The sequence below is a fragment of the Alosa sapidissima genome, chromosome 18 (genome assembly GCF_018492685.1).
Source record: "Alosa sapidissima isolate fAloSap1 chromosome 18, fAloSap1.pri, whole genome shotgun sequence".
Taxonomy (NCBI): domain Eukaryota; kingdom Metazoa; phylum Chordata; class Actinopteri; order Clupeiformes; family Clupeidae; genus Alosa; species Alosa sapidissima.
This window is the reverse complement of record NC_055974.1, coordinates 6,758,319-6,770,576: the sequence shown is the minus strand read 5'-3', so window position 1 is coordinate 6,770,576 and position 12,258 is coordinate 6,758,319.

Below are 12,258 nucleotides of genomic sequence, written 5' to 3'. Positions count from 1 at the left end.
AAGAGGCGCAAGCCCAGCGGTATTTACACCAGAAGATGGGCCCAGCCAGAGCCTGTAATTGCACTTCATTATCTCATATTGATTTAATTAGCTTCTGCGGCTTGCTGCCTGCTCGCTCAAGGGAGGGCTAAAGGGGTGGGAGAGATATGGGTGAGAGGGGCTCCCATACCTCTGCGTGAACACACACACCCACACACACATACACACAGAGAGAGAGACCGCTGCTTACACTACACACACATATAAACACACAAGCCTATGTACACACTACCAGAGATGAGCATTAGTGGAAATAATTGCGAAATGCATTCACAGAATTCACAGATCACCACTTATCAGCATATGCCATATTCTGTGCAATCAAAGCTCATGAGGGTCTGAGTCTACAGATATCATAGTTTCCACCTTTCCACATTCAAGGATTGAGTGCTCTTGCATGCTAAATTAACTTGTGTGTAGATATACAGTAGATATGATTAGAAATAAACTTGTATAATTGTATATTTACAATTATAATTATAAACTCACAATTTAAATGAAGGCCTACTAGATACATACTATGTTTTCTCCAAAAAAAAACTAAACAAATTATGAAAAAAACAAATGTTTCATTTAAAAATTGTCCATCGATCACAGAATACACAAACCTTTGAGTGGATACACTATGCAGTTACAGTAGGTGTCTTTAAAGCAACAACCATGTCTCCGATGGTTTGTCTAACTTGAAGACTTCTCAATGGAGCAAAGCGAGTTGTCAACAAATGCAATGTTCAGAGTATACAATGGGTATCCAATGTGACAATCACTGTTTAGAGAACAATTACGGAGATTCCAATGACTGTTTCTCTTTAAAGGGGCTATGTGGAGTTGTCTCGAAGACACCAACGGCACTCTTCCATCGACTTGCATTGTATTCTATACATCGCCTCTGAGGTACAAAGGGGTATTACAAGAAAGACATTCCATCTCTGGCTGTTTATTATGCCTCCTTAGTTTAATGGATATCTGACAACATAGAGCAGTGTTTCTCAAAGTCTGGTCCGGGGACCACTGGTGGTCCGCGAGCAGACATGGTAAAATATAATATCTTGCAATGTTGAACCAACTTGTATGTAAATCCAAACAGTTCTGCAACATGCCTATGTAAGCTACGCCAGTTTAAATCATATGAATCCTCTGACACAAAAAGGAAGGTGAGTAGGCCTATTGTGTAATATACTGTTGTAGTAGGTTTACTCTTTCTTTTAGCTAGTGGTCCGTGAGGTTTTTTTTTATTATTATTATTGGTTAAGTGGTCCTTGGGTCCTGTGGTCATACATACAGTACTCTGCTTGCAATAGTAAGTCCCTGCCCCCCCCCCCCCCCCCCCCCACATACACAGCACATTATTTCATCAGGAAGCTTCTCCAACACACATCCCCAACATACTTACAGCACACTGCCCCCCCCCCCCCCCCCCCCAATACACAGCACATTGTCTCATGAGGAAGCTTCCCCAACACACATATTGCACACTGCCCTCTCCCCACATACACAGCACACTATCCCATCTCCCCTGTCATCCCCCCAACACACACACCAAGACCCCTGGCAGTTGGGTTAGCCCCTTGAGCCGTGGATCTGCCCAAGGTTTCTTCCTTGGTAAGGGAGTTTTTCCTTGCCCCTGTTGCTCTTGGGTGCTCCTTGTTGATGCCCCCCACCCAATCCCAATCCTCCACCACCTTTTTTATGCAGCCCTTGCCACTTAATCTACTAAACCCCTCTTCTACTGCACTCTTTACCCCCCCCCCATTAATGCACAAATAGGCTGACACCAGACATAATTTCACTGCATTTCTTACTTCCAGTAACTATATGCATGTGACAATAAACTTCCTTGTATCCTTGTATCCTTGTATCCTTGGTCTGAAAAAGTTTGAGAAACACTGACATAGAGCATAGGCATTTTAAAAATGAAACATTTTTTTTTTCAGAATCTGTCTATCTTTTTTTTTCCTATTCCATGTCAATGTAATATTTTAGACTAAAAAAACTACACATAAAAATTAAACTGTGGTGTATATGGTATGGTGCGTGGCCCAGGCGTGACAAAAGACTGGCCCATATACCATAAAAAAGAACATCTCAAAGGGACAGAATACACATACATGCAGTTGATGTGTGGGTTGGTGTGTTTTCCATATAATTTTCCATGTGCTATTAATAGCGGTGGAACATTTCCCCTCCATTGTATGTAATACTGTCGAGGGTGGAGGAGAGCGGGCAACATAGCACCGGAAAATCTGGAACATTTTGAGGAGTGGGGGAGGCAGTATGACATCCCATGATGCCGAGGGAGGGTTGCGGGGCAACTCAGGGTGGAGGCTGACAGTCCAAAGGATTAGAAAGTGTCTCAGACCCAAAACGCTGTGTCTCAACACGGCTAATAGAGTGGGAAAGAAGAAAGAGCCTGCCGACGAGATCCAACTTGGCTTTCAAGTCCAAATTACTCCCATCTCTCCTCTCTCTTCCCGTTTCCCTCTCTTTCTCTTTCTCTCCCTCTCTCTCAACCATCGTCCCCTCTCCAAGACTACAAGATTATAGCCTACAAATGGCAGGAAATGTATTAATGAAAAGGAGATGTTTTAAAAACTAGAGAAGAAAAGTATATATTGAATATCTGAAAGTAGGAAATTCTGTTATTAATTTTAATGCCTGTTAAATATCTTAAAGATGTATTTCCCTTATCAAAGGGAATGTACTAGACAAGGGGAATCTTTGGAGAGAGTTTTAAGTTATTTCATATTAAAGAGCACCCCCCTTTTTTCCAAGACTGTCACAGCCTGTCTTTTGACTTTGAGGCCGCCTTTTCAGAGGAGTTCAAAAGAACTGGGAGTGGAGGGGGAAAAATGAGCAGCTTAAATCAGTAATAACTTTTAAAAAGGGATAAGAATTATTCTATCTCCCTGGATTTCACCGAACAAAAGCTCCAATATTATGATCCGGAGCCGATGACTTTGGCAATGTCTCTTAAAGTCTGGCAAAGACAGACAGCTGAGGCCTATCCTTCCGATCACAGAGAAGAGTGCAGCACCAGTGAGTTCCTCCCTTCCCCCCCTGTGCCACATGAACTTACACATGACACTCATGTCAACATTTGTAAACAACCTGCTTTCAACGCCCGATCGGCTCTTACATCTATTCTTAGCGTTCTGGCACCCTTGTGTGTTTTTATATATTTTTTTTTATTGTGACTCCGTGAAAACGGCACTGTTACGCACAAAGGACGCGGAGACGGGTGAGTGTTATCGGAGACGTTCGCTCCCTGTCACCACATCTCCTTCAACCACGACGAGCGTCGCTGTTTTTGTTTTGCGTGTCACAAAAGCTCGGTACATCAGACGGTGTAGCGACGTTGGCAAGAGGCGCGAACCAAACAAACAAGTACGTCGCCAACTTCTCGTGAAACTGTTTTTTTTTTTTTCAACACATCACACGCATGTCACAAAACAAGCAACAGCATCAGGTACTTGTCATTGACCCATATTTCTCATCCATTTTCTTCTCTCGTCTGCTTTCTGAGACCACATGAGGAGGGCCAGTCAGTGACTGAACCAGAGCTGCTTTGGTCCACAAACCCATTCCCCCAGAGGATGGAAGCCAAATGGGTTGGGTTGGAGACAGTTGACACTGAAGTGCTACAGTGCTCTGCAGCCTTCTTTTGTCAGTGAATCTATATATTGAATGCATTGTGATAAGTCAATATTGATGACACATCTTAGCATATTATACATTAACCTGTCAAATCAAATCGTTTTTCATACCAATAATTTGTGTATGGATTTGAGCTTATTTATCTGACCTACCCAAATCAAAAACATATAAATGAAAATGAACATGTAAATGAAAAAATTAATTTTCAGATATATAAAAACACATCATAAGGCACATGAAGGAAGGCATGCTAACTGGCTTAAAAGTTGAATAAGAAAATTCTCTGAGGGGATTCTGAAATCAGTTTTTTTTAGTTAGTTTACTTGAGTACACACCTTCTGTGTCTGTATCAGCAGATACCAACCTTAACCTTCCTGGAGGGCAAATTGCCAGAAAGCAAACAGGGAGTTGCCCAAAAGTAGCATGTCCTTTGGGATCTTTTCCTCATAAAACCAAAAGAAAACAAAAATATCACCTGTCTGCTAGAATATACATGGTATGACGTGAACTATGCATTACATTATATTTAGCAGACATTTCTTGACCAAAGTGACTTACATATGTCAGCTATATTACAAGAGATCACATTGTCCCCGGAGCAACTTGGGGTTAAGTGCCTTGCTCAAGGGCACAATGGTGGAAGCAGGGAATTGAACCAGCAACTTTCAGGCTACTGCACGCTAGCCCAGCTCCTTAACCACTACACTACCACCGACCTATGCAAGTGTATTATACAAATATTTTATTATTCTAAAATAATCTACAGATAACATAACATAGGAAAGATAATAGAGAAATGATAACACTTTGTTTGTAATGAGTATGTGATTGCGATACGTGATGTATGTAAGCATAAAGGCTGATTTCTGCTTCTGCATTGAAACGACGCTGTAGCTATTCCATTGCTTCAATGCAGAACTTTTTCTTGTTGTGTATCTCTGTTAACCTGACAATAGCCAGATGAATGTTGTTCCGCTTAGCTCCGCCTAGCTTCACTCACATCCATCTGGGACCTCTTCCATTGAGAGTGATTTCTGCAACCGACTTTATGGTTCAGCCAATCAGGACGCAGGGCGGGAGTTTCATAGATGTGACATAGCGTAGAAGTGACTGTGAGACTGTTATCAGCGTCACGGGTTGGCTTCGATGTGAGTGGTTGAAGTAGCACATCAATAGATGACGGACAAGTGGCTTATTCAATCATATGCAAGCATTTTTTGATTAGGCCCAGCCTTCTGAAGCAACACTTCAATGGATCGGCTCCAGATGGATGAGTGGAGCTAGGCGGAGCGAAATTCATCTGGCTATTGTCAGGTTATATCTCTGTGGCTCACCACCGAAACGATCATTTGAAAGGCAAACTTCATAGACGGCCATGTTTAAATATAAATGTCATTGGTTTGGCCTTTAGCTCTTATATTTTGTAAAAGTTACCAAGAAAAAGACAGAGTATTTCAACAACCTTGCAACCAAAAAAATACGTCTGAGGTTATTTGCATGGTGTCTGCTAGCCATTTTAAGTTATGTGAGCAAGCCACCTTCCCACAACTGGCCACAAAGTACTGATTTTAAAACGTTACTATAAAATAGACCCTGTAGACATTTGGATAACCCCATCATTGAAACCAAAACTATGTCTGAGATGATTTGCAAAGTATCTGTCAGCGGACTAACTACCCAGAGTAAGCTGTTGAAGCACATTGCCAATCAACACACAGGGTGAGTCAGCCAATCCCTGGGGTCTGTCACTGTCTCCGCAAAGTTATAATTTTGAGGAGCTGTGCATCAGACTACGGTGTAGGGTTTGGAGGCCGGTACACAGCGACACAGATTTGACACAGAACCATTAATCGGGCTTTAAAACTCCACTCGAAATCACAAAAGAGAAAAATGTGACAAGAGAAACATTATACACCAATCCTGAGTATGAGCCTGAAGGCAAGGCAAGCAGCCACAGGAGTTCTGAGGGGGACACAGGCCAGAGTTATTTCACAGGAGCACAAAGACAACACCTGACCCATGGACAACACCCATGGAGTGCCGTCCACATGGTAAGGTGGACTGTAAAGACCATCATATTATGTTAAGTGGCTGTGACCACATTCTCATTTTCTCACTGAAAGGAGTGTTAGATGTATGTTGCTTTATATTGATAATGCTCATACTGTAGCTCGACCCCCAGAGTGCCAATGGACTAAGAGCACGTCGACTAATGTCTAGTATTCACCATGGTGACATGACAGCGGCTATTATGTGCCAGTATAGGCATCTCCCACTGGGTGGTCTGTAAAACAAGCTGAATTTCCTGAATTTCCCCTTGGGGATCAATAAGGTATCTCTAAACTATCTATCTATCTAAACAAGCTCACCCCATAATGACCTTGTGTCCATTCCTATACACCTTTTCAAACAAACTTTCTTTAAAGGCTTGTCATGCCACATCACACTAGAGGAGTCATCTGAGATGTGTGTATGGTGTGGGTTTGTGTGTGTGTGTGCGTGTGTGTGTGTGTGTGTGTGTGTGCGCGCCCAGAGAGACTGAAAGAGGGCTAGTTAAAGAAGTGGCTCAGCAGTAAGCGTGGGGCTGCTCTAATTTAACAGAGAGTGCCTGTTCTCTCTCCCGGAGCAGTCTGCCAGCACTTAGTGTGAGAGGACCCCAGAGCCCCAGCCAGGCCACTGTGGCCATTTAATCACACATACACACACACACACACACACACACACACACACACACACACACACACACACACACACACAATGGCAAATAACACCAACACACACCCTTTCACTTCTCCTCACTGGAAGAGGGAAGACAAGAAACGACTGTCACACTTGACCATTTGTGGTCATTTGTGATGCTGAAATGCTCTGTGTTAAAGGTGAGTGAAACCATTATGTGCAAGGCTTTAGGTGCCTTTCTTTAGGTTAGTCACATTATGTAGGCTAAGTAATCGTCAGAAACATTACAGAACATGTTTAGGCTATTGTAAAGGGAGATGCCATGGTTATTCTAAAACAGTAAGTGAACCAGTGAAATGTAATCTTTATTTGTACATGCATATGTTGTACATAAGATAGTTAAACATAAAGGCCCAGTATTTTAAGCATCTGAACATATGTGTTTAAATCAAAGTGAATGGATGTTGACATTTTTGAGAAGTCATGGTTCCTCAAAACAGGCAGACAGTATCCACAACATTGTTTGGAAACCACCACGCAGAGGACGAGCTGTCATTGGCTAATTAACTATTATTAACTGTACCACTGCAAAGAGAGACTAATTATCATACATTACTGGCTAATTAAAATGTGATTGCAGACTCAATACTTATAAATCATTAATTTTTTAACACCCTTATCGAAGGAGGAAAGGTACCCATTCAACAAAAGACTCATTAGGGACAAATGAATTCAGCGGTTTCCTTTTAAACCCCCCCGCCACCTCCCCTCCCCAGTGCTGGCGTCTCGTCTGGAGTAATTACCCAACTTAACACATTAGTTTTATCCATACATATTAAGAAACAATTAAAGTTTAATTGCAGTCATGCATTCATTGAAGTCACGCTTGGCACAACTGAGGCAGTGGTGGCACGATGGGCAAAGTGTGGTTGTGCCCATTACGGAAACTGCCCATAAACAGGAGGGGAAGGACGACACACAATCAGTGATTGGGAATTTGTGTTCACATGTTCATATTAACAATGCATGCCGATTGCCAACCACTGTTTGGCAACAACTTATTATCAGTCGTATTGCACGACAGGACAAGGCAATGTATTCAGCAGTTAACAGTTAAGTGATAAATTGCCCTGTACCTATAAACATACCTACATACGTCTAGTGAGACGAGAAGATTCTCTTGAGATATATTCTGCAAACGACCTTCTTTTCTGAAAATAGACCTTAATCAATTGTGTTTGGGGGGGGGGGGGGTGTATGATCAAATAGGGAAATGTTTGAGTTTCTCATCAAAATTCACTTGCGTAGTGTGCTGTTGCATCACTCTGTTTTTCTTCAAGTATTTCATCTTCAGGATGTCACAGACCTGAGTCTTGAGGCAGAGACGTGTTATAAATGATTAAATCAACCACTCAAAGCAAAGGTTACATCAATAGCACACAGACTCGTTTTTTACTCATCCAAGTAAAACTGAGCCGGTGTGCTTTCTCAGATTGTGATGTGAGAGAGGTATTCTATGAATATGATCACTATCATCTGCTACTTGATCTGCATCTTCTAGTTCATTTTATTACAATTTTGTGGATTTCTTACCATTTTGATAATGGATTTAAAGCAACTATTAACTACAGGTGAAGAAAATACTATAGTTTCACCTAAAAGTGTTTACTGTGAACTGTTTCCTGTAAATCCTGCTCAAGCATTTAAAAAAAGAAAAGAAAAACCTTGTTGGAAAAGCAGAAATAACTCCGGCGCAGAGGGGAGCAAGATGAACACTCCGTGCAACATCTCCCCCTCCCCCATCCCAGCCTCAAAACCTCACCACAACCCGCACAGTGGAAGGCCTCACTCACCTTCACGGCTTCTTGACACATCCACACACACACCTACACACACACACACACACACATCCACACACACATCCACACACACACACACACATCCACACACACACACACACACACACACCTACACACACACACACACACACACACCTACACCTACACACACACACACACACACACACACACACAAAACGGCGTGTGGGAAAACAGCAGTTTTCCTCTCTGTTTCTTGTCCCCGCCCCCCCCCCCCCCCCCCCACCCCTCACCACTTCCTCCCCCCCCAGCCTCTCTCCTTCCCTCTCTAACAATCAGACTCCTGGGGCGGAGAGGTGAGTGCGCTGGGGAGAGGGCTATGGCTAGGAAAGGGTGTTGTTATTTATCCATACATCTGTCAGAACTGCCCGGTAAACGGCCACGCGCCAGCTCATCCATATTTCAGGGCCTGGGGCAGATCCGTGGCGGACTGTGGCTTGTCGAGTGCGGGGAAATATGGGGGAGATGGGGGGGGGGGCAGGCGATGCCATGAAATATTTACGCGGATAAAGTTAATTCCGGATGATTCCGGAGACCTCGGCCTGTTAAGCAACTGCTTTGGACTGCAGGCTGTTTACCTCCCGGACTCCCTGGATGGCCAACTCCACTGCTCGTGCTACTGCTAATGCTACTGCTAGCTACCAGCTTTAGCTTAATGTAGTGTAGCTTTATGTGATTGTACACATGCAACACAGAGTGGATTTTATAAGATTCTCTACCAGTTTAAATTGCACCTCATTAGGATTCTAACCAGAAAACAAAATATTCAACCCGTTTTAAGACTCAAATACATTTATGAAGTTGTCCTACTGATGTTTCTAATTAGGAAATCATGTAGATTGCAGGCTACAGAGTATAGACCCATATGCAAACAACCATGTTGCTTTGGTCTGACTGTGGTATGTGTGTGTGTGTGTGTGTGTGTGTGTGTGTGTGTGTGTGTGTGTGTGTGTGTGTGTGTGTGTTGTGCGTGCGTGTGTGTGTGCGTGCGTGTGTGTGTCTGTCTGTCTGTCTGTCAGCTGTGTCTGTGTCCATGCATGTTGATTTGGATGCAGTAAATCTGTTGGTTTGCATACTTCAAGTGCTGCGTACTACAAGTCACTCACTTGATTGCCTGATTCAATTCAAGATGGCTACCCCCCACCGCAACCCACTGTGTTAATCAACAGATTACACGTCAGTGACAGGCTATGCAGATTAAGTCGTGCATGTTGTGCATCCGGGTGTGTATGTGTGTATGCACATGTGTGTTTATGAGAGAGAGGGTGTGTGTGTGTGTGTGTGTGTGTGTAGGAGGGGAGTGTTTGTCACTTTCAGCTGATTAGTCCATCAGTTGACACAGCTCATCTTCTGTAAATGCAACTTTTTGACAGAAAATTTGGCCATATTTTTGAGTTTATACATAATCAAAGTGGAATGTGACCAACTTCTTGGCCAACTTTCTTAGCAGTGAGAATCAGCCTCGGGAAAGTTGCTCTTTATCTTAAAGTTTCTGTGTGTGTGTGTGTGTGTGTGTGTGTGTGTGTGTGTGTGTGTGTGTGTGTGTGTGTGTGTTTGTTTGTGTATGTATGTGTGTCTGTGTGTGTTTGCTGTCCCTTTTGTGCCTATACTAAGCCAAGGGCATGCAACTGATTCCCCATTTTGCCTGTAAGACAGTATTGCCCTGAATATCCGGCCAGGGAGCCTCCTCCTCCTCCTCCTCCTCCTCCTCCTCCTCCTCCAGTATCACACCATCCCGTCCCCCTTCACCCGCCCGTGGCCAGCCTCTCCTCGTCAGTCACCCCCAGCCACAGCCCTGGAGAGCAGGTTAATGAGAGGCCTCTATTGCTGCCCTATCTTCTCCTCTCTCCATCCCTCTCTCTCTCCATCCCTCTCTCTCTCTCTCTCTCTCTGTCTGCTCCCTGGGATCGGCGGCAGGGGCTTGATAGGGGCTTGTTGACACCTGGGGCTCCTGTCTGGCCCATTTCCCTCTGCCCCGCGGGCCTCTGGGAGCAGCCCGCTTCCTTCTCCGCCTCCTCCGGGCACCTCCGGGGCTGTACACAACACATTTAACATGTGGAGAGCACGCGCGTGCGCACTCACACACACACACACACACACACACACACACACACACACACACACACAGTGGTATCATGAGGGGAAATGAGCAGTTGTGGTGTTGATATAATAGGACAGGGGAGACTTTGACCCTCTGCACTGTGGAGCCGGTGGTAGTGGTGGTTGATAGCATCAGGAGGGCCCATATAACAAACCAGGGCAGTTTGTCAGGCTTTAGCTGGCTTAAGAGAGCTCAGGTCATCTGAGGACCATCTGGGGAAATGCTGGGTGATGAATTGTGTTGCTGTTCACAGCATTCAATCGAATGGTCAAGCCTATATAATCATCTTCCATCCATGTGGATGAATATAGAAGGCTTATTATACCTTCATTAAGGGCAAGGGATTATATCTTTATCTTGACTTATGCAAGACAACTGAATGATGAAACATCATCATCAGATTCAACAAGACACTTTTGAGAAATATCTGAAGGGGGAAAAATGTGACATACATACAGTAGAGCAGACATTTTGTGCAAACAATGAAACAATACACTGACCAAGCAAGCCCCTTACTCCTTGTGCCTCCGTATTCATGCACCGCTGTACAGATGGACAGAAAAATCAGAAAGCAGAGCCCTGTGATCAGACACTCCGCTCCTCTCCTCTGCTTAATTCATAACCTAAACTAGCTGACGATAGTGACGTTAGCCACATACCAGGACTTACCCCCAGGGGACGGTTGGGGGGGGGGGGGTCAGGACAGCATTGGTCTGTTGTCAGCTCCTCTGATCTCCCTCTCCCTGCGAGGCGTCCTGGGGTGCATGTCACTAACGTGAGGAGATGGGGAAGGGGGGGGGGGGTGGATGTGTGGGTGCTGAGCCTCTTTAAATTAGGAAAAAAAGCCTCTTGTCGTTGCTTGAGACACGGGAATCATTCATAATGAATCAGCAGCCGCCTCCTCAAAAAGCTTACTTTCAACCCACTTCTGCCTCCCATACCCACACCCACACCCACCCACCCACACCGACTACCCCACCCGTCCCTTCCCCCTCCTAGGTAGGACCCCCTGCCACAACTGGGGCACAGATAACCAGGGTTTGTGCTTCCGCTGCTTTTCATCTATCGTCCTTGGCCCATAAACTTCAATAAAGTGTAGAATAAGCATGAATGAGGTAGAGCGTGGAGCTGAGCAAAGGCTAGGCACTGGAATGCTAATTAGGCTTTCTAGCCAGGCCTGGAAAGTCAAAAAGGTCCAATATTTCATTTCAAATAAGTATACCTAAAAAAGCACGGTAACTAGATGGCACGCAGAGAAGATATTACCTGGATATGCCCTGTTGTTTCCTGTACAGTTATGAAATTGCATCAGCATGTTGTTGTATTAGGGCCCAGTTATGTACTGTGAACTTACACTAGGTACGAGCTGTTATGATGGGCATCAATGGTCAGTCTTGGGTATCGAAGGCTAAGATGAAATCTTGAGATTCTGGCCATAGAGGATTGTCTGTTTGTAATACATGTCATGTGCTAATCATGTGCATCGTACATAACTTCCAGGCTGAACCTAAGTGTAGAGTAAAACACATTTCGCAATATATTCAATCTGCCGCATAAGAGGAGAGAGGAGAGCTGTCTCTTTAGTCTGAGATGGTGATTATCTGCCCATTCTGAGCTCTCTCTCTCTCTCTTTCTCTCTCTCTCTCTCTCTCTCTCTCTCTCCCCCTCTATCTATCTATCTCTCTCTCCTATCTTACTTCCCTCTCTCCTTTTTAGCACTTTGTTTGTTTGTTTGTTCATTTGTTTTGAGGGGAATTTAGATGGAGTCGGCCCATGGGAGATGATCATGTGTGACAACAAGAGGTGCGGCACGCAAAGCTGGAACACATAAAAGGAAATCAGGGAATGGTGGTGGGGGTGGAAAAGGGGGGTGGTGTGTGTGTGTGTGTGTGTGTGTGTGTCTGTGTG